General features: G+C 43.3%; 1 protein-coding gene across 2 annotated transcripts in view; it reads left to right on the plus strand.

Moving 5' to 3' along the window:
• The first annotated feature begins 16,073 nt into the window (after window positions 1–16,073).
• The window catches only part of Bru3 (CUGBP Elav-like family member bruno 3), a 517,352-nt gene continuing 508,773 nt past the window's right edge, over window positions 16,074–24,652 (plus strand). For both annotated transcript variants that reach the window (XM_076327284.1, XM_076327290.1), the window contains exon 1: window positions 16,074–16,196. The gene's annotated coding sequence lies outside the window, so the exon portion shown is untranslated. The remainder of the gene's footprint in view (window positions 16,197–24,652) is intronic.

Here is a 24,652-nt window from a genome sequence, read left to right on the forward strand (position 1 = left end):
GATGTAAAAATGCGAGGGAACGGAGCGTAGGTGGTGAGGGACGCGGTCGTGGAACGAAGTCTCGAGGTGCCGGGAAACAATCTGGAATAGGAACGAATCGAAACGGGACGAACGAATAAGGACGCCGGCGGTGATAGCGACGGGAGTCGACGTCGACGTCGGTGGCGGCGTCGGCGTCGGCGTCGGCGACGATGGTGGCGCGAGGCCAGGTATAGGAATCGGAAGCGAGTAAAGAAAGGGCGACGGAGAGTGTAGTCTAGAAACTTTATCCACTTTGCATGCTGATGGTCACAGATTCGGGAAGACAAAATGGCGCGTGGGAGCAAGAGTGCCGGCTGAAGCGTGGATCGCGATTCACCGGGAATCGATTCCCTTTGTGCTTCGCCGACACCACCACCACCACCACCACCACCACCACCCGTTGCCACTACCACCATCAGCGGCAACCGGGACGACGAGCAGCGAGCACCACCGCCTCTGCCTTCTCTCCAAACTTTGTAGTCAATTTACGAGCGACCAAGTCAGCGCCCTTCGATTTTACGCTAATCCGATGCCGATGTCGTGCCGTAGACAAGGCGAACCTTCCTTTACGTTGAGATAGGTGGAGAGGAGAGGGGGCTGGTTTGGTGGAGAGGACGGTCGGGGCTAAAAGGGATTTCATTTTCCGCGGTGCCCGCCATTCGTTGCTCGCTCAGGTCTGTTTCAAGGTAACCTCTTTCTTTCCGCCCCAAGTTCTCTCTACCCTCCCCGTCCGAGGTTCGCGCAGTATCTGGCTCTCCCCATCCTTACCGGTTTCTATATCTGTAATTCGTTCTCCTTAGTCTTCCCCATTCGGCTATCATCCCGATTTCGTCTTGTCCTTCCGCCTACTCTGCCTCCTCTACCGAGCTACGTTTCTCTTCTTTCCACTTCTCCTAACCCAACGGCTATCTCTCCTGCATCACTCGTAACTCAGCCTTGACGAGGAACCGCAGTCGTTCAAGAAGGTAATGGGGTTTACCGGAGAGAACCGCCGGTACGTTTCATCCGGTGCGGTCGATCGAGTTACGGAATTAAGTTCAGCTGTACGGGAATAACAACCGAGCCGCTTTCTCCCCCGACCTCCTCCTCCTCCACCTCCTCGCCTACACCACCTCCCCCTACCCACCGTGGTTCCCTGCTTCGTTCTCCCCCGACGGTTCCGTAGTTCTTTAGATTTTATAAGGGGATAAAGGGTACGGTTCGGAACGGTTTGTAGCAGTCCAAGGAAAAACTCTTGTTCTCGTTGATCCGGTATCATTTACGTCGACTGCCAAAGGTACGATAAGATTTCATATATACCACGTGATGTATAAAATGTCCACCAAGGTATCAGCGTGTTCCGACTTACAGCCGTAAGTATCGCGTTCCTTGCATGCCCTGAACCGTGCCCCGATAACGATAAACGGGAACTGCGTCGTACTTTCGGCGATATATACGAATAAACGGGTTACGGTACTTCTAAAGAATACGAACGGTGTATTATTATTGCCGCGTCTTTGGTGCGAATGGGAGAGGAAAGAAATACTCGGTCGTTGCGGAGAGTGACAAGCGTGGTGCATGGCCGAAGGTTGCGTTTGAACCTTGATCATCGGGTTGTACGGAAAATTGTTTCGTTTTACGAAACGGAGAATGTATAATTTAAGAAAATGTTTGTGAGAAAATCTGTGAGAAATCACTCTGAGAAAATCGTGTTTCGTTCTCACGAAAAGAAACGAAACGACTTTTCGAACAACCCAATGTTATTGGTATTATTGCGTCACGGTTACTCGTATCAGAGAATGCGTAGTTTGTCAAAGATTGATCGCATAATAGTGAACATTGCTTTTAAATCTAACCTCGATTGTTGTTTCTATTATTGTACCTTCATTATGCGTATCAGAAGAGTGTGTATTCATCGAACAGGAATTGCATAATTACGAAAGCCGATTTCGAAGCTACTCTCAATTATTATTATTATTTCCCTATTATTCCGCGTATCGGAAGAATGTGTGTTTGTCAAACGGGAATTGCATTATTGCGAAGGCTGTTGTTAAATCTAACCACAATCATTGTTATTACTATAATTATGCTTGTATTTTAAATATTACGGAAAAGTGGATTTTTCGTAACTGAGAGAAATTGTATAATTATCCGGATGCTTTTAAACCTAATGTCAATCTTCACCATCATCGTTATTATGATTATTATTATTATTATTACTATTGTTACATTTTTATCACTAATATTAAAAGAAATGATTTATTTCACAATAGACTGCAATTTTAATCTGTCCTCGATTATTATCAATATCAGTGACAATTTTAACACGCATATTAAAAGCATTTGAAAAATAATTTTCTTCTTCGTGCAACGAACTTGAATACAAAAACTTATATTTATAGAATGCAGTGTTTAGTTCCCCATCAGTTTTCGTATTCAAGTTCGTACGAAGGTTACAGCTCGTTCACTTCGTCTCGACAGTAGATAATGGGCGGTGACCTTGAAAACTTGCAAAGAAAAAGACGCAAAAGAAGTTCAACGTTACCCATCGTTGCACTACGATTCACGATCAACAAAATTAGCAAAGACGCCAATTTCGTATTCTGGATTGGCTCGGTGTTATCATCTCGAAGGACCTATCGAGCCGTGTCATCGGTGGTAAAAATTTCATCTTTCCAAATGTAACGACCACGGATAAGTTACCTGTACAACGTAAAACCTTTCAACGTTCGTAATACTTTCGAAACGATACACACTTCCTCCATCGTGTGTACACACACTGGCTACCCTGTATACACTTCGTCCGTTCGTGGAGGAGACAGTGTGTTCATCGAAAGATTGAAATTCGAGCCAGTCGTATGGTACGTCGAGAAAGGGGGAACTCTTCGAACGAAAAAAGAACAAAAAAAAGGATTGATAAAGGACGAAGGAAAGCGAAGAGAGAGGGAGAGAGAGAGAGTGGGCTCGTACTGAACGAACAGACTTTAAGGAGACTGAAAGGGGTAAACAGTCGAACGCTCGTAAAGATGGTTGAACTGATCGTAAACGCCGGTGAAAAAGAGACCCCGTAGATCGCTCGTAGATAGAAGGACAAAAATCTCGGAGATATCGGACCGAAGGCCTGGCATCCATTTAATTTCGGGAACTGCCTCGTGCGGTAGACAAAAATTGAAATTCCTCGAAGGAAGAAACGCGAGAATATTTAGTCGACCGAATAAGCAGGTTCTGGGGAGTCGACTGTCATTTTCCAGTGATTGAACGTTCATCGATCATTGGGCTGGGAATGCGCCAATTTCAGAATGTCCGCCCGCTCGTTCTTCCAGAACCGAAGCGGTTATCAACGTTCAACGATGACGTGCAACTATTTAGCACGTTAATATTTAGTTATCCATTTTCGTGGATTCTTTTACTTTTCGCTGCTAGCGAGCATTCCGTAGCTCACGTTTATTCGAAACTGACGTTTATTGATGTTCCGAGATAGCTGGATGCCACTTTGGCCGAGTCGATCTTAAAAGTCTCGAAAGTCGTATCTCTGATGCAATTATTTGTCGAACTCTAGTTATTTCGAATCGAATCCCCTGGTAGTAGTAGCTACTTCGGGGTATACACGTATACCATAGTTTGTGAATGCTCTGGTCAATCTGGTTATAAGCAAAAGCCTTGGTACACGTACACTGTACACACGAAACTCGACCTAAAATCGTACGAGTTAAAATCGACTCAGAGATCAATCGCTGAGTGTAACCTAAAATCGTACGGCTCAAGATCGATCTACGGATCGATTGTACGTATTTGAATTATACTTATTTTCATTCGTTCACTTTGTTTTATTCGTTTACTTAGTTTCATTTCATTCTACACTCGCAAGTTTTTAACTTTTCTTTAGTAACGAATACCGAGTGACCGTATAATGAACTCAAACTTTGAAAGGTCTTAACACCTATGGACGAGCTGATCGGCGATTCAGGTCGAGAAATAATTTTGTATTGAACACCTCCTAAATAAATGACAACTTCGTTTCACGATGCGAAATCTGAATCAGAACGAAGGCACCATGATACCTCTATTTCACGGTTATCCATCGTCGCGAACGCGGCGCGTTTCGGGACCTCGTCGTGACGTTATTCAAACTCGAACGCGTCGCGATCAAAAGTTCGCAGTGCAGCGCTTAAAATGCCCGTGGAGTAATTTGTATCAGACATCACGTCGCATAAATCTGAACTTCAACACAGTTGTATCTTACACGCGGACGTGTAAATTTCTTCGCGAGAATTCTGGCGAAGATTCATCGTCCCGCGTAAATACCGAGCGAGCGTGCACCGTCGCGAAATAAAATAGCGGCCGGGCGAGCGTTGTCTACTTCGCCCTAAATATTACCGAGTTGCAAATCGAAACGACGGTTTCTCGAATGGATCTTGTTTGGTCGGTGGTTGTCTTCCGAACGGGAGCGTTCTCGATTCGATCCGAAAGGGGGATTGTGTAAGAGGACTCGTCGCGATGGAGGCGGAGTTTCGGATAAATTGACGGGCTCGAAGCGTACGAGACGGATGTATCTGGGTATCGAGGTGTCCCTTTATTGTTTTGCGTATATGGATTCGTAAACAATGTGTCCATACGAAACAATATAACACCAGCAGTACCGGGGTACCTATGCCTGGAACGTAGCGCGGTTCCATCCCTGTTCTCTGAATTCTGTTGGCCCGGTGTTGCTGGACACCGCTGAATTTTGGTCGACGGGAAACAATGGCTAGTTATACGACGAAAGCGAGGAGACAGGATGCCTCCGAATAGCAGCGAAACGGTATTTTTATCCGCGAACGTCCGTGTCGCGGAAACGGTAAAAATTATTCCGCACCTGTAGCAAAGCTGCATCGGATGCCTGACGATGTTTTTCCTCGGACAGCGGTTGTACCTCGCGCGACAGATTTTCACGTCGGTCGTTTTAATTACGTTGCTCTCGTTCTTCGGCTATCGGCCGAATTCGTTTAGCGAGGACGAGCTCATTCCGCGTAGAAACTATTCATTATCAGTTGTCTCGCGTCTGTTGCGTCGCGAATCCTCGACGCGTGTACCCAAGTATTATGTAAAATTAACTCTACGCCAGGCTAGAGCCACCGAAGTATCGATAGTCGTTACATCGGTCGATGGTCGTAAATCAGACGATGGTAGTCGACTATCTTGATCCTTGTCCGTGTTTCGTTCAATGTTTTCTACCCTTTTCTGAGCTTTCTTTCAATGTACCGCTCCCATGACTTCTTTCCTCGGTTTCAATATCTTTCTAAACATCCTATCCTGAACCGACCACTTCAAATTTTGTCACTCTTGGCTTCCATTCTTCCGTTAATCAGAACCGATGAGAGATCACAAGATTAGAGTTCATAAGCAAGAATGAAGAGTCCAGTGAGATCAATCCTCACCAAGCAGCTCCTCGCCAAAGATCAACCCTGACAGTGCTTCAGGGAGCATCCATGACAGTTCCTTGATAACCACCTACCTTCAAAGAGTTTCAAAGATTCAAATTACTTACTCGGCAATCGTTTACTTTCCTTCGCAAATTTTACTTAAATAGTACTGTGGTAAGTTTCAATAAACCGTTTGCTGTGACTCCTTTCATCAGTTTCTATATTTTCCGAGACACACAATCTTGTGCTGATCGCTTCAAATTTTCTTACCGCTGGCTCCCACTCATCCACCAATTGATAAACGATAAGAGTTCAGCTCGTGAGCAAAGATTTGGCGAGATCCAACCTCACAGTTTACCAGAGATCAACTTCGACAAATGTTCAGAGATCATACGTGATAGGTCCTTGGTAACCAACTACCTTCGAAGACTTTCAGAGAAAATCTTCAAATCACTTTCTGACAGTCATCTTTCACGTTATTCCCTTACTAGTTTCATTTAAATTGTACCAGGTTAAATTTCAAGAAATTGTTATTGTATATTACGTACAATTCTAAACTCCTTTATACATCGGTTACGCAAAATAAATTTAGCTTACGGTACGTGTCAATTATTACATTGGATACGAGAAACATTTGATCTTTCCAATACAATATACTTGTATAGAATGTGTTTCTTTCTCTGTAGAACATACGCATCTATGTAGTCTTACGCTCTGTCGCATGACAGTTTAGTTAATCTAACGAAGGTTGTCAGCTTATACGAAGGAGTACTCTACGACTCGATAGGACAACAACACTCAAACCCTAGACCCTTCAATGACAAGAAAGTCGTAAAACTATAAGTCGCACGACAGTGAAATAAACATAGTACCATACTGGTGTACGTGCACTGCTATAGACAACAAAATCGTTAAATCTACATGAATTGATCGATGATTCTTCCATAAAATTCCATGCCTCTTACCACACAAATAATTTAATCGAGAAATACTCAGTGAAATCTTAAATAAACGTATTCTCAATTCAGGACTAGTTTACCAAAAAAAAAGAACAAATAATTCCCCGTAGATATATTTCCATTGTACAATTTTCAATCCACCAAGTCGGACAGATCCATAGAGATCTTTGCATCTCACCGTATCGACTAAACTGTCTCGCGACAGAAAGTGAGGATACACATCGAAGCTAACACGGTGTCTCCACCATCGTAGGAGTCACCGAGTAGCGTCTTACACGGCGAACGGAACACACACGCACGCAGACACACACTAGTTCCTTTCCAGCGTTGATCCACTTTAGGAAAATCACCATCGGACGATTTGCTTCCATATAATGGCTCTTGGTTACATTCTCCCGCACCCGCGCGCGGTAGATTGTCCAAATCGTATCAACTTAATTCATATTCACGGTACGATCGAACTTGCCGGCAGGAAGTCGGGGATCGAGGGAGACGGAGGCACGCGACGAATGGCGGGAACCGGTGGAAGCGAGCGAGACGAATAACACCGGTGTGGTACCCGAGAAGGACAGCGTCGGAGGGGTGGCTGCAAGGGAGAGTGGAGGGAAAGTGGATGCGAGGGACAACGGAGGGTAGTCGACGAGCATTTGCCCAAGCGAGCCGGGTTTTAGCCCCGCTTCCGTCTCATTACTCGCTACGCTCTGATTGAATTACCTACAATCAACATCAAACATTTTTAAACTCAATTTCATGTACCTAGAATCGTGTATTTCCCCGATTTTTTTTTTTCTTCTTTTTTCTTTCTTTCTTTTTTTTTTTTTTTCTTTTGCCTTCTTTATAGAACCGCTTTACGAAGCACGAGGGCAACGCGCGCCGAGTCTATGTTTCCCTCGTGTTACGGTTATACGGAAACCGACTACGTTGATCGTCGTTACTTCGTAATTACCTTACCCGGGACCGTCTACGTGAACGCATTAAAAAGCGAACATCTTGGATCACTCGTTCATTGCGACCCGTCTTGACGCAACGTCCATTCTCCAGCGACGCGAACCGATCGAACGACCCGTGCTTTTATTTTCTCGGTCGCGAGTGTAGCGAAATTTGATTAAGCCATCTTGGAACGAACGGTGCTCGTGAAACGTGTTCGGAGGAGGTTGCAGTTTCAATCGTCGAACCGCGTTACGGATACATTTTTTTTCCACCGTTTCGTTAAACGCGTTACTATGCAATGAAGAATTGGTCCTCTATAACGTAATTTGCTGGACACGAGAAAGTCGTGTCGTATCACTATAATTGGGTCGAAAACGAGAGACTGCGGAGCGCTGGAACGGATAGTGAGGGAGGGTCGAAGGGAGAATGCGAGTAAAGCGTGAGAGGGGTAGAGTAAAATTACGAATTAGCAACAGTATAGAAAATCGAAGTCTCGTTACGTTGTTGTTGCGTAACGGCGCAGGGAAGACGAAGGCTAAATCGATATTAGACGAAATCGATATTAGATGAATGTCGTTAAACAGATAAATGAATTGAAAAGGAAATCGTATTGTCGGTTCATTCTTCTCTGTTCTTTGGTTTTATGGTGTTTGCTCGACCAAATTGAACAATTTTTGACATTTCTTTAAATTGTAATATTTCTAGTAAAGTAACTGCAATATTTGTACCAATTGGTATTCTGTATTTATTAAACGATACAATGGAAAACAGACGTGACGAATACCGTTATTGTACTAATTGCAGATTTTTAACAATGTGGTTCGATTTGGATAACCTTATGGTTCAAAACGCAATTTAAACTTTCATAGGTGCTGGAATATTTATCGAAAAAGAAATTATGTACTTAATTTGAACAAAGAGGTTTGTTGTATGAAAACTTTTCGATTCGATATAACTCGAAATACAAACTAAAGTTTTTACATTTTATTTTCGGAGAGAAAAGACTCAAGTGGGAACGAAACTATTTCGCACAGCAGAAGAATATTCTTGAATAAATTAGCCTTTGGTCAAATTTATACATTTTGGTTAAAAAAAGTGTTCTTAATATTCAAAGTGTACGACGTAACTTCTGTCCCACAAATTTTGATAATACAATTAATATAACGTGTACAGCTGAAGTAAGTCATAATTGTAACAAGTAATATAATTTACTTTACCCATTTAATTAGTCTCGTGTTACCATTATCATTAAACAGATGAGTCGATAACTGCCAAAAACAATTTATTGTTTTTTAATAATTGTAAGGAAATTTGTTTTCTATAAAGTATAATGTATTCGATGAGGTTCATCAAATGGAAATATTTTAATTTTTTCATGTTTCATATTTTTCTAGTTACAAAATGACTTTCAATTTTTCAAATAATACCACGTGTTTTCTTAGTACTGTCTTTTAGTCATCGAAAGGAAAAAATCGATGATCTGTCGCTAAATGACCGTAAAATGACATCAGGTCTCAAGTATCGCTGTCTGATTAAAACGTCTGACCTAATACGGTCTGCATCTACTTACGACACACTTAAAATACAGTTAACTGTGAGAATTATTCTAATCACTTCAGGGCAACTTTGTCGGAGGCTTGTTAAATTCGTCTTTTTTCCTAACTACAATACAATGACAACAATTACACGATCTTTTTAAAAAATGTCAAGATTACCACGATATCTTGAAATAAACAAGATACGAAAAAAGTGAAAGTTTTCATTGTAGGTACTCGAATACAACGTATTTCATGCAAAACAGTTTCTTCTGAAATCAATAAATAACAAGTTATTTCAGAAGACAATTGTTTCTAACTCACCTTATATACATTATATTCTCTACTCAATGAGTAAGTATCGTTTTATATTTTGTAGAATAAACAACACTAATCGCACAAATAAGATCGTAATGCTTGCTCGAAACTTTAAATAAACAAGTATTTTAAGGCATTCGTCGATCATTCATTAACAATATAAACATAATAAGATTATAAACGTTCTCAATCTATCTTTTATCACCTTCAAATATATTCTGTCACGTGTCGAAGGTTTATAAAATTGTTCATAAATATATCCTTCCGTACACATTCTGATTACGTGTATAGTATAAAATTACTTCGTTTCTTCACAGATAATTGTAATACATAAATATCATCGTATACAAATCGAAAAAGTTTACAATTCTATTACGTAAATATCGTCAACAAATGACTGCTTCTTCGATACATTTCAAATACTCGAGTTCATTGATTTTAAACTTTTCTCTTATCTTTCTAAAATTTTATACTATATCACCACGGATCACTTATGACTTAAAGTGTTGCCAACCATGTACCGTGCAACGATTGTGCGATTCTGGAGTTTGTTCGTTAATTTTCTAGCTACCGAATAGGAAATCATCGTGTACGTCAACCCCGAGGAATGCCGATTTCATACGCGCATGCAAATAATATCAGAAAGGCCATACTTCAGAATTAAATTATTGCATGCACGTGGTCTGTTCATCGGAATCCATAATGGCGGAATTGAATCGCTTTCCCGAGAGCGCGATTGATTTGCCGAAGTGAAGCACTAGTCAAAATTAATTCCCATTATTTCGTTAATGACACCGGGCTGCGTCGCGCTGCTCGTCACGCTTGGAAGCTCGATTTGGCGCGAATTAAGGATAATTAAGAATCCATTTGTATCCGAGTAAACGGAAACTGCGACCGAGGGAATTCACGAAGAAACCGTACTTGCAACAATTACTTTTTCTTACAAATCGAGGCCCCGATGTCCACCATCGTTTTGATAAATGAACGGATCGTTTAAGCCAACGAACACTGTCGCGTGTCTCGTTCAACTTTCAGCCAAGATATTTTCTTCCCCCCTTGTACATTTTCAAAGCAGGGACCCGGCTGTAAAGTTGTACGCAACGTCGACGCTTCGAGAATTTTATTTTGCCGCGGGACGTTGATTTTTCGATTTTCCAGCGTAAAATAGAATTCCATCACGACGTTCAACTTTTCTTGATGAAGGCGATCCTCGAACGTCAACGATCCGGGTAAAAATTCCGTGCTCCCGCGCGTTTCTTTAAACTTGTAATTTTAAATTGTGTCACTCGCTGCCAGTTTACCAACGGCGCGCAATTATTAACTTCTCGTAAGTAATACGAAAATAATCGCTCTAACGAAACACAGGTTACGACGTTAGGCACGGAGGAATGATTCGCTGTGTGTGTGTGTATGTATATATGTATATAGATATATATGTATATATATATATATCTACACACGCGCGTATCTATATACAAATGCATCCGGAGCAATTCATTCACGCTACATGGAAATCTCATTAGGCCCAGATACATATAACAGCTACCTCGCGACTAATGGTTGAGTTTGAATCGGGCTATAGGACAGACGCTTTAGGCGGAACTTGATCGTGTCGATGTGCACGGTGCATGAGCCATGACGTACGTTTCTAATGCATAATAACCGCCAGCTATATCGGTTGAGCCGTGGAATTCAGAATCACGCGGCTTAAACATTTCTAAGACCAATTATTCCAATTTCTGCGATCTCCACGATTCGAATTAACTTTACAAATACGTTCGTGATGTGTAAACTTTCGATCGAACGTTTCGAGTAATATTCGAGATGCCGGTACAAAAACATCCGAGAATTACAACTAAAATGTTAAGTTAACCCTAGTGCGTACCTCGAGGGGTTTTCGACCCATTATTTCCTCGTAATCTATTCCATTTTTATAATAAACGATATTACAATAGATCGGATTGGATGCTTCTATATTTTTTTAGTCCTCTCGTGATATTATAAAGTTGAAACTTCGAGTTTCGTACATTCGAGATATTTATTTCGAGCGCATAATCGAACGAAAGAATGCATCAAGGTTGAACTGTGGAAATCAATGTAGAAGGTGGTGGATAGTCATTGAGTTGGGAAAAATTGTAAAATTATAAATAGTGTACACGCATAGGATATGGTACTCTGTTTATTGACCAATATTACAAAATTCTGTTTAATGATTACTTCGAAGTACTAGCACATACTAGCACAGTGCTGGACAAAAGTATAGTTTTTGGTACAGGAATGCTTGCAACTGTCAAAAGAATTAAACTACAGAGTTTACTAGTCGTTATACCTTTGATTATATTATATTTCGTTATACACATTTGGTTCGAGTATTATCTAACAAAAAATCTTAATATAAAACAATGTGCAAATAATAAGAAACTTACGGCTTTATATAGAATATTGACACACATAAATAATCCCAATGTTACATAAGTAAATTAAAATTTTTAATATTTTGTTAGTAGTTCCCCTCTCTTAAGACCACATTTTTTAACATCTGAAGCATTGACCGATACTCGAGAAGATATTTCATGGAATGCCTAAAAGGTTGAAGGAGGTTGTAAAGAGAAAAATATAAAAAATTCATATTCAATTATGTAAACATAATACTATTATTCTTTCTTCTGTGCGTTCAGAGACACTTTATTTATAATGTACAAATTAAAAGTCTCTTTGAGCTTCGTTTAGTTTTAGACACATTTTCAACCCTTTGTTCCGAGTCCTCTTTGTTAAAAGAGGTCGACCATCAAGAACCTAAAAATATTGGAACAAAGAGTTACGTCCATTTTCGAAATGTTGGTAAATTAACAAATACATATACAAGTATGTGTCTACAAAAGAAACCTCGTATGTGTATCATACATGTCGTTGAATGTACCGTGTAAAAACGCATTATTTTATTCGCGCTATTATTTCTAGTTATACGATAAATTAAGATACATAAAACGATGGTTTAACGAAGAGTGAGCCGTGTAGTTGCAACACATTTGAATTCTTAAAATCTGTAATGGCAATACTTTTGTCGAGCACTATACGCTTACGTTTAATTTTCAAGCAGAACGTCGATTAGCCAAACGTCGATTAACCGAAATGTTGATTTTAGAAAAGCCTATTACACGAAGGGACGAAGTAAGCCCTGGCCTGCTTTTAAACTTCCAGTTCATGAAAAAATCATTTTTGTTTCAACTACCGCTTCGAAGAAAAGTGTTGGTACAGCCAAAGAGTTGTAATATTACTCCGTAAATTGCTCGTGGAAGAATGGCGCAAAATCGATTCGAAAATGAGAAAATTAATTTAATCTATCGAAAAGGGGTCAATAGAAAATATTAAACGAATTTAATCGTTAACGAAATCGTTTTGAAATCGTAAGCGTATATTTTACTATCTCATCTATTACACAGTCGTTCAATATATTGGATTGTTCGGAAAGTGATTTCGTTTTTTTTCGTGAAAATAGAACACGATTTTTTTAGAATGTATAAAAGTTTTATTAAATTATACATTCTCCATTTTGGAAAACGAAATCACTTTCCGAACAACCTGATACATTTGTAAACCAACTTAAGTTTCCTTAGAAAAATTAATATTCTCTTCTTTCTTGATCTAGGGGTAATTTCACGACCGACTCTCGACCATACCAATACTTTCGTTTGTCACTGTTCGTATACAAGTACGATACGGTGACAGTATACCACCCTTCGATCCCTCTATTTTCATCCGGATCGATCGATCGCACGAGAATTCCCTATCGCTGAAAACATTACCATATTATACAGGGTGACCACCGAAAGACCGAGGTACTTGAAAAAGTTACAACTTTCTTTCTGTATATATCATAGAGAATTCCTCGGAGATTAAAATGGTTACGTATGATGCCAAGTAACGAATAAAAAATTCGTTAAGTTCTTCCATTCCAGCGGAAGATTAATTATCGAAACTCAGAGAATATATTTGTTTGGCCTCCGCGTTCACCTAACTCGACGGCACTGGACTTCTCTTTACGAAGCTTCTCGAAAGAACAGGTTCACGTAAATGAACCTCGAACAATTTAAAAACATAAGAAGAACATTCAAGCCGAAATCCGACGCTCTGGATCTAAAACCTTGCGCACGATCGTGGAAAACGCTGATGGAGAGAGCCTGTACTTTTGAGCAATTAAACGATGTTCATTCGAGGGATGTCGAAAAAATTCCATTAATTATAATTCCAAATAAAACGAGGAAAAAAATTGAAGAAACACGCGTCCGTAGAAGTGAATTTTCGTTTCGTATCGTTCGATCTTTCAACGACAAGCCAGTATCTATAATTTTCATTTTACATATCCCGCTGTCGTTACCGGGTTTCAAACATCGTAACTACCGGACCCAGGGACGAATATTCGCAATCAAATTTCCCCAATAGCGACGATACAACATGGCGACATCTCGTCCCAGCGATTGACATACGTCACGGGCGAACGGTACGAAGTTCCATCGATTTCGAAGTGCCCGAAGAGGTTAATCCGTCGGAGCACGGGCCACGGAAGAAGGGAACGCGTACCCCGCGCACGAACCCTCCCCTCCCCTCCCCTCCCCCCGTCCTCGAGCCCCTCTCGACGCACGCTCCCAGATACAGCTGTTAGACAACGCGCGTTACGCAACACGGCTGCGGCGGTGGCGGCAGCGGCGGCGGCGGTGGCGGTGGCGGCGGCGGCGGCGGCAACGCGCTCGACACAGCGGGCGGGTGTGCAGGGACTTCATTATAACCTCATCACTTCCCAGCGAGTGCATTCGAATTGAAAAACGCGCAGGCTTGTTTTGAGCCACGGTTACCGTGACAACGCGCGTATACCCGCGCGCATATGTATACACGCGTTCCAGATTCCCCATCCCTCCCCCTCCCCATTCCGCGCTACCCTCACGGCGATATGTTCCTCGTTTCGCTCATAACGGCGAGGGGTTTTTCCTCCTCTTTCCTCCACGGATTTTCGTGCCGCACCGTCGACGTACATCGAGGAAGGTAGCGCGGACGTGCAGCGCGACCGAGGAACAGAGACAAAGAGGGTAGCAGGAGGTACGAGGGGTGAAGGGGTGGGGGTGGGTGGTCGGAAGGGGTCGAGGGAAACGCGCGGGCAGAAACGTGGGAGGGAGCGAGAAAGAGAAAGGAGCGGGAGGAGGGTTCGAACCGGCGTAGAGGGGCCTATTCGGTGGTCTGAGAGAAGAGTGTGCGGCGACGCAGGAGGTTGAGGGATGGTGTGCGGAGGACGTACCGGCAACGACGGCGAAACGCGGGCACAGGCGAAGCAGTCACTATGACAACGGTGATAGGCGAGGTGTTAGTGCGCATCCGTGACCACGCCTACGTCACGATGCCGTGACGTCAGAGCGTCGACGGCAGTGGCGCCCGCCGTCGACGAGAAACGTGGCGCGCGGCGTTCGTCGGCCCTGCGATAGAAGAGAGAGGGACGCGGCCGCCTGTTGCTACTTTGATACACGAAGGGTAGGCAACCCCGTGTGCCGTACCCCCTCCCGTACGATCGGTCTCCTTGCACCCCGCGTGGCAACGCGCAGCGTGACGAACAGGGACGGAGCGAGCGAACAACCTCGGTAGGGAGTAGGAGCGAGCACCCCCTGTTACAACCGCATGCGGAGATCGACCGTCTCGTTTCTTCCCGTTCTCGTTCCTCGTCTCCCCTCTCTTTCGCCGGTTCGCTCGGTCCCTTTCACTCGGTAGAGCGCGCGCACACGCCGCTCTCTCTTTCCAAGGTTGGCTCGGTCCCTCTCGCACGCGAGGCCGCGCGCACGTTCCTCTCTCTCTCGTTCTACTTTCACCGTGTTCCCTTCTTCGTCCAGGCGGTATCGGGGGTTCTCGTTCTTGCCCTACCTTCCTGTCAGTTTTCGCGCGGCCCTCTCGCTCGGTCTTTCGCCCGAGCCACTCTCCCTCCGATAGTCGCGCGGAGCCGACGTTTCGCCACCACCGCCGCCGCCACCGCCGCCGCCGCCGCCGCCGCCGCCGCCGCCGCTGCCGCCGCCGCCGCCGCTGCCACCCTACCACCGTTTTCGAGCAACCAACTCCCTCGGTTTCTGCCTCCTCGTCCCCATACACCTCCCCCCCCTTTTAGCCTTCCGGCGGGCATCCACCCGTGCGCGTTACCAGCCAGCAGCGATCCCCACGGCCACGACCGAGAACCGAGACCGAACGAGAGTCGTCGGCTCTCCGCCAGTCAGCTATCCGACTCGCCGCCACGCTTAGCACCCAAACGCCACGCCACGCCGCGCGCTCTGCGTGTTGTTCATACGCAATCGTCGCCGTGAGATATACGTAGAAAAGCCCCGTGAAACAGGCTACGCGGGTTCTGCGTCCCCCTCCCCTTGGCCGCGCCGGTGTACTCCGTGCCCACGGTGCTTCCCTTCCGCAGGTTCTCATCGTCCCCCCCCTTAACCCGGCCCCCCCGTTCGTCCCCCTCGCGGTGTTTCCCGGTAACAAGCGGCGGGAGTGAGCCCGAGTAAATAACCGAGAAGAGACGCTCGACGAGGCTCGACGACGAGCCCCAACGAAGAGGTACAACGCTCTCGGGTCATCCGCGAAAGTGAGACGGAGAAAGGAAGGTGTAGCAGGAGGAGAAGAAGAAGAAGAGGAAGAAGAAGAAGACGTAGACGAAGGTGTTACCGGTGTACGGTTCTCCGCGTGTTGTCCAGACCGGAGAAAAATAATAGAACCAAGGGAGGAGAAGGGGAGAGGGTGGACGCGCGAACACGCAACGCGTTTTGCATCTACGCAGCCCCCCTCCTCGGTGCACCGCCCCGTGAGAGAGATTCCCAGAACGAGCAACGTCGTCCACGGTGCGGTGAAATCGTCCTCGTGGTCGACCGACACCGAGTCGACAACAACGACAACGACCACGACAACAACGACGACCACGATCACGACGACGACAACGACAACGACCAAGACGAATTCTACTCGTGTGGCACGTGTGTGTGCAGCGAACCAGGGGCACCCCACTGGCCGGCCACTCATATGGATCATAGGTTAGATTGCACGTTACGATCGCTTTGGTTTTCCGGGGGTGTGGGGGGAGGGTCCAAGATTCTCGGAGACGCTCGAGTGCGCGAAAGAAAATGTGCGGGACAAGGACGTGGGACCGAATGAATGGACGAGAGAAAGGGAGAGAGAGAGAGAGAGAAACTGAGAGAGAGACAGCGGGAGAGAATGGGAGAAAGAGAGAGAGAGAAACACGCGAGAATCGAGCAGACACGCACACGCGACCGTCCCCGTGGTCGATTCGACGAGTCGGCAAGCGGCGCGTGCCAGTAACCTGTTGCCGCCTCCGGGAACAAAACTCGAAAGCCGGTAATCGGGAGTTTAAGGATACCCTGATATTCCTACGAAACAGTTTACGGGTGAAATCGTGCGGGCTGCGTATCCAACGCGAACCGATGTAATCGTTTCACGGGACAGGGGTGGGGGAACGTTAGACGAATACCCGATGTTTCGCGTTTTGTAATCGCTGATTCGGTTTCGCGAGGAGAAGATTGCGCAAATTACCCAAGATGGGAAAAGTGAGGCGACTCGTTGTCGACGTCCCCGTTTAATTGTTACCCGTTTCGCGAAATCGCGATGGTCTCGCGTTCGGGGGATGTCTCGTGCTCGTCCAACGAATATTCGAGCATTCGAGTTTCTATCTTTCGACGTTTTAGCGGATACGGTGAGATCGAGAGGGTACGGCAGATTAGTTTCACACGTGATCGATTAACGTAGATCTTAGAGAATTGTCTGGGAAAGGAGAACACTGAGAACACTAATTTTCAAAAGTTTGATTCCGTTCCGGGGAATGCCTATAGTTCGTCTACGTTGAGCGTCTACTTTTGATTCGTTAAGGATTGGTTCAATTCGGGTTGAAATTGCAATGGAGAACGAAAGTCGAAGCGATACTCCGTTCGTAATTGTCCTCTTCTCGTAACAAGTTCGTGGAACGGTGTTTTTCGGAGGATAAGAACGAAGTGGTTGGTGCGGTATGTGATAACGCGAGAAATTTCGAACGAAAGTGAAGCGCGGTAACTTTTCCATCAGTGAACGTATTAAGATCAAGTTGCTTTTTAGTAACGAAAAGGGCGAAGGTATCTATCCCCGAGCGAATAGATTCTCGGTTAACCGGTCAGCGAAACCGATCGAACGTATGCACGATTACGATGATTGTAATATACAAATCGCAAATACGACGCTCGTCGCGGCAAGAAATTACGTTGCGTGGACACGTAGCGTTAGAAATTGATACAGTGAAAACAAAAGTTAGTGGATGCGGAATTTATAAGTAACGGTAGAACAACAACCCGGTCTACGAGCCAAGAGTTCACTGTTTTGAAATAATATACAGCCGCTAAATATGTGCATATGATATTTGTTGTTCCTTGAGACCGGACCGTTCCCAAACAACGCTGCGCACCTGTTCCACATTCAAATGTGTTCGCCGCTTTTGCTTCCACGTAAACATAGTTATTCATTTTAAGCCTCGCATAATGCATCCACGAATAACGCGACACTCGTAGATTCCATCGAAATTAACATTGTAACCTTGTAACGTTCACCTAATCGATTCGCCCGAAACGTAACAAAGATTCAGCTCTCTCTCTCTTTTTTGTAGTAATTTTCATTCTTCAAATTTCGAAAAGAAAGTCGAGTATTCTTATCGTTTCGAATCTATAATTTATTTCGTGTTCGCAACGTTCATCTCGGTAATTGCGCCGAAAGTTTCAAGTAAATTTTTACAAAAGCGTGCAATGTAATTTCGATTCGTTGAATTTTACGTAAAGATCGACTATCACGCTTTGCCCATAGAATCCATAATTTATTTCACGACGGTGGGATTGTACGACGAAATTAATTCACGATCCAATTTCATGGTGTTACGTACGGTAACGGAATTTAAGTGTAAAAGTACCGTCGTTGGTCAGACGTGCAGCACCGTCGCCGTATACCGAGATTTAAGTGGAAAAGTACCGTCGTTGGTCAGCCGCGCGCGCGACATCGTCACTGTATCTTAACGTGAAACCGGGAACACTACTCGTCGCGTATCACCGATTACGCACGATTTTAGGGTTACTCGATGGTTCGTTCGATTCGATTGATTCGTGGGAAGCGAAGAAATTAGTGCATCGCAACGGAAATACAATTGGAGTAGGTTTGTCAGGGACAAACGAGGGCTGTGAGTTTATCCTACCGATATTGATCAGACACGCGTCACCGTCGTTACAACTTCGCGCGTAACCCAATCGGGGAAAGGTTTCTCTCCGGAAATAATTGATCTCGCGCACAGGTTGTACTCGGTTGAATAGAATTTTCACGAGCGAAGAAGAAATCGGTGCGAACATTGTCGCGTGGAAATAAAATTTCCAGATCTTCTCACCAGGAGACGGTACGCGCTTGTTGCGCGTGCATCGCTTCGTCATGGAAGTTCGTTCAATGAAATCTATTTGCTCTTTGTCAGTGTGGCCGTATAACTTTTCAGTACGCGTGTGACATTAGCTGGAGGGGCGGTCCGAAGTGGCTGAAATGAGGTTCGAAAGTAGAGTATGTGAAGAAGGGCCGACGTGCCAGGCGATATACGATATATATCTCTGGACGAGGCTACGTGACCGGAATCCCGAGGAGGTTAAAGTTGGATTTGTAACGTATTTTTCCCCCGACGTGGAAATACCTATCGACTGGCACGCCGCGTGCTCCAGCGTTTCGTAATTTCCGTCTCGTAGCCCCGATTGACACGGCTGAAAGCAAAGATTTACATTGTAAGGACAGCCCGGCGCAATGAATATGGATTTATGTACGTACAGGTGCGTCGTAAGCATTTCGAGAAGGATTTCCGTCAGGTTTCTTCCGCAACGCGAAGCTGCTTCAAAATTGAAGCAGTAGCTTGCAAATGTAGCTCCTGTTTTGCGATTAATATTAACCGTGATGTCTGGCACACGGTGCCATCGATAAAGAAACGCGAATAAGACGGAGGGAATTGTACTTCGTGCACGGAATGCGAAAAAATGGAGGAGAAGACGGTGATTATCGTTCGATAGTGTTTTACAGAGTCTTGGATCATTTGAATTAGTTTTCTTTCGTACGAGCGAGCTAGTTTTTCTGTTAGAGAAACTCTAATGCAGGCGGTTCAACATCGTCGTAATTTTGGAGTTTTGTTTCATTCAAATACTGTTGCATCGATCTAACTGAGTAAGAGAGGCAATTAGAAGACGCTGTGACGAATGGTGGAATACTTTAATAGGTTACTCTTAAGGTGAATGTGAAATCACTTTTTAACCTAAAGTTCTCTTATATTTTCTACAGTGATTTTCACGGTGTGTAGTCTACCTAGACGATTTTACAAAATAATTCTCGTTGCAGTATGCTTTCTAGTGCTTGTAATATTTAGACGATTCGAGTGATTACTCTTTAAGTTAACATCGGTCGTTTCTCCAGACTCGAAGTGCTCAAAATGAATCGTATTACAAGTGTTCTGCCATTTTCCTTGTCTTTGGGCAACCTGTAGAACGAAATTAACATTGCAAAATCTTTTAAATCATCGTTGCTATTTCAACACATCTGAAGAGTTTACATACACGTCGTTAATATTCTTCGTTATATTGTTTCGTATATGAAATTCGTAAACAAAGATAAATATGTTTATTCGTTCAATCGGCTCGTATTTTAACAGGATTTGCGATCTTTTTCAAATTCTCTACAAAGAGGCACACTTTATGTACGCGCGTGACAGAACGATAGATTTTATAGAAACAAACAAAGAATGCTACTAAATTCTCCCTGACGTGTCAACAAATTGAAAGATTTTTTTAACGAGCGAATAATACGTTTTACGGGGAAAAATACTCTCGATGACCTACCAGATCGAAAATCATTCGAAGTAAAAGAGTAGAATAATCAATTCATTCTTAATCTGTTTAAACGTAAACCCGAATTAAGTCTACCTGTCGAGAAGGAATGTCCGTACTGGTAAAAACCATAAAACGACGTTTAAAAAACAATAATGTTTCCCGGGGAAGTCTTTTGCTAAAACATTAGCTGTCAAGAGAGAATGTCGAAAGACGAATGGCAAGAGCTCAGGGCAATATTGACCGTGACTGGAGCGATGTCGTCTTCACGGATGAGTCCTCTTTTTGGGCATTACTTCTTATATGGAGATCTTGATCTTTCTGCAAAATTGCAATTTTTCAAAGGTTCGTGTTCGAGGTTGCTTCGATTCACACAATTTCGTCACTTTACGTGCCTTTATTTAAAATACATCACGAACGATCGTGTGAAATAAAATCTCTTTTATCCCTTACAGAAGAATGGTTTACAGGTTAGACACTTCAAGATGATAAACAGTTCGAAACAGCTATCACTGTCGCCCAAGAGAAAAATTTCTTCATTGAAACAGTCGTGTCTAATAAGTATTCTTGTCCTGTTATGATTTCAAAGAACTTACCAACCTATAAATAAAACAATAGTAACAACAATACTATCTGAAAGAAAGTGTACGTCCATATGAGCCTTTCCGAAACAAAAGCTTCGAGGAAACCCTGTTTTTCCAATTGAACATTCGACACTCCATTCTTCAACTCTTGGACTGAAGATTAGACGTCTCGTTATACGCCTAATAGAAACGTGCAATTAATTTTCGTGTTTCGCGTAAATACTCCCGAAGATATCGACACTGTGGTTACGAAAGTGTATCAGGATTCGACGAAATGTTCCCCTCGTTTGTCATCGTTTTCTTCTTCTCGATAACGTCCCCGGTATTCGTTCCCGTGAACCCAACTCGCTGACCGATATCCACGATTTCCACATTTTTGCAGTTCACTCCCCGATTCTCAACGTCAACGCGAAAAAAGCGGATTCCGTGGGCGGACCGGGGGGGTGTTTATTCGTCAGATCGGCATTACTCGGAGAATTTATTCAACGATGCGTTCTCATGGCGATGTTGCATTTGTCGAGGCGCAATGTGATCCCTAACAAGATAAATGAAGCTCGGCTCCCCTGTTTCCTGGAGGCGGAAGAACGGAACGTAGGACGCAGGAGGGACGGGGGGGATGTGCAGGAGCGGTCGCCACCAGAAACTCCGACCATCCCTTTTCGCTCGCCTCGGACATAATCCGGGATGTCATCTGAACAGACAGTGTAGCATCGTTGCGCAAATTACGCGAACGGTACTCCCGCCAGACCAGCGACACTTCGTTCATCAGTTAATCGTTGATTAATCGACTACGCGCGACACACGATGTTTCTCGAAATCGATATTTCCTGGATTTTCTTCCCGATCCGCGATGTCCAGGTCTCGTCTACTTTCGACAGTTCGTTAATTCGTGATACTTCTGAGTTAATTTCAGTAGCGAGATTGCTCGTTTCAATGGACAGCCGGTTCACGAAATCGTACGTCGAATGGTTTCCGTTGGTCTGTAGGAACGTGCACCGAGTAAACGGTTATCGAAACTTTCCGTGTACACCATGAATACATAATTTCCTTGGGGCTGGTTTTTCCAGAACGATCCAATTGGCCACCGTGAAATCGCTTTTCCGCAATAGTGGGCGCAACGGTGACGGTGTCCTTTAATGCGATTCGAGATCCTGTCGCGCGTGCAACATGGCTACGCGAACAGACGTAGGTCAGGTGCGTTATGTAGCTTTGTTCGTGTTGGGTATATAAATAGTGTCATACTCAGGTTTAATGCATTATAGCAGGGGCATTGCAGGAGGATACAGGGAGCGTGCACGTTGCATTGCACGGAGAATGGAGTAGGCACTATACATACCAGAACTGTACTGAATTATACTCCGTTATGGTTCTGCCTCTGTAGGTGCTGTGTAGTTGAGGGTCCCGGTTCCATACACCCCGATACTCAATATGTCCAATACGAATACTGCACCTTCCGTCTAACTGAATCAAAAGGACCCTATCCCGCGTTTGTAGCTGTGTTTTGACAATCAATTGAATTACCACACCGGATGCTTCCAAGAATTCTAAATTTCGCTGGGAAAAACTCTCGGTAACACTGCGAAACGAAATGCAATCGAAATTATTCCAATATTTTGCGTTTCGAGAATAATTATAATAAGCAGCGTTTGTGAAGTATCCGACACGACGCAGGTTTGTGGAAACTTTAAATAAAGGGTTTGTGTGTATGTGTGTGTTTTAATCGTGGAAACGGTAGTTTAAATAGTGGAACTATGCCTCGAAGTTGTTTTCCTCTAATTCTGTCGTGGAAAGTTTCAGAGACGCAGAAGTGATTTCTAAATGAATTTCTCATACTTTTCGATGAGAGAAAATGATGAGCACATGGATTGAAAAAAGAAGTGAGAAAACGAAAAATCGTTTTAACTATTCTTATCGCGAATATTCGTGTAAATACGAAATAGTGAATTGGTGAATCAAACAGTTGTATTTGGCATTGATAATATATACAAAGTATTACAAAGTGGATGGTCAGTGTAACTTATGTGACGTGTGCGTAGTGTTCACAAGTGATTCATTGATTACCCCATTAATTGTATTTTATTCTTGTGCATACCGTGTCGTTTTTCATAAAAAAACCACGAATAATTTGTTTAGAAAACTTCTCTGCGTATTCGATAGTTTCCAAAATAATTTTTGTGGTTAGTCTCTCTCCTTGAACTTGAATTTTTACTCCTCAAAAAACACACGTTTCCGATTTCTTCGTTGTTCTACCAATCTGCGAAGTAATATCGAAATGTACGTCGGAATCTTCGCGAACATTCCTTGTAAGCTACAAATGTTGCATTTATGTTTCGTAAAAATACTTTCACACAATCTATTATTATCATTGTCCAATTGCGTAAAATTGGAGTAGAGCCAGAGGTTTTTGACAAACATAACCTCAATTCTTCTTATTATTAAATCTCTGTCGCACGTATGAGCAGAAATTCTGTATGTTACAACAAACTAAATATGCAACAATAAGCACGAAAAAGCTTTCTTTCGAACTTAACTTCGATTATTCAAATTTTCTATTATTGTCTCTATTACGCGCACAAGAAAAAAATGATGCATCCAATTGCATAAGAAACGAAGCACGATCGAATCCCGCTCTTAAACCTGACTACAAATCACATTTACGTTTCCAACCGTAATCAATTTCCTGATTTATGCGACGCAATGATTACCACTGTCTAAATTTCGGATCGTTTACTGTACGAGAGTTTCATCGCTAACTTTCATCCAGAAATTGTACATTCCCGGTGTTAGTCAGCTCTTTGAATTGTACGATTATACTGGCATTTTTTATGACTGATTTCAGTTCGATACCGTGGCCGGCATAAAAGTCGCGGGAGAAAGCACTTCGAACTTATTTACGCCTTTATTGCTAATATCGTTCCTCACGCTCGATTGTCCCCGGTGGTCGCATCGGTTCCTGAGTAGCGTCCGGAGCCCGCTACTGCGCATTGATATTTCTTACTTCCATTTTACGGCCTACCTTCTTCCGTCCTGCGACCGAAGGAAACGGGGATCTTGAAACTTTTATCGGTCGTCAAGCCTTACAAGTGTTTCAACGATCGGGATACGTTTTAGAATTATTTCGCGGCGTATCTTCTTCACACCTGCCGGCTCGTACCACGGATCGTTAAAAAATATATAAAAAGTAAACGGTTATCGTCACCTGTCGCGCGACTCTAAGTGTCGTTAAAGGATGTTTCGAATCTTATTGCTCTCTGAACCCGATGTTCTCTATCGGTGAACTACTTCTAACTTTAACACATCTACTGCCATTACGTGCATACGTCGTGTATATATTTACCATCACTGTAAACCACTTTGTCGCTTGTTTGTACTGTACATTTAGTAAAGAGTAAGGGTTCGATTATTACAGAGGAATTAATTATATATGTTTTTTCTTGAAAATAAAGAAGTATTTCTTTCGCTCCGTTTAAGGGATAAAGTGTCTTTACGATTTGTATTTATATTAGTCATCTTGGATGGATAATACGATTATGCAAATTAAAGAATCCTACGTTTGGACTTTTACTTATGAAGAAATGGAGAAATTTTTCTGGGTTGTGATCACCACATATACGTGTCTAAATTATTAGATAAAGTTATGTAACTCATATAGTAAAAATACATGTAAATAATTCTTCTAGTAAATAAAAGTAAAGCACTATCGTTCTTCAAATGCAAATCGTATTATCTAAAAATCCCACGAGTGTCCAAAAGGGTAGTCTCGACAGAGATTTCTGTCAAAAATGATCACCGAATGTTTTATAAGATCACCACTCTTTTGCAATTACGAATTAACGAATTTCACAAACGAATTACAAAAATAATTACTATAATCGTTAAGCTGTTCCCTTTCGAAGAACTAACGATGTATTTTCTTTCGTTTCAGGTAAGTCGGACGTTGAAAATTAATCACACCTTCTGCACGTAAGTTACGAGATTCAATGTTTATTAATCAATCGTTACCGTATCAGTGATAAGTGGTCGCGATGAATC

Source organism: Ptiloglossa arizonensis, chromosome 2 (assembly GCF_051014685.1).
Source record: "Ptiloglossa arizonensis isolate GNS036 chromosome 2, iyPtiAriz1_principal, whole genome shotgun sequence".
Classification (NCBI taxonomy): Eukaryota; Metazoa; Arthropoda; class Insecta; order Hymenoptera; family Colletidae; genus Ptiloglossa; species Ptiloglossa arizonensis.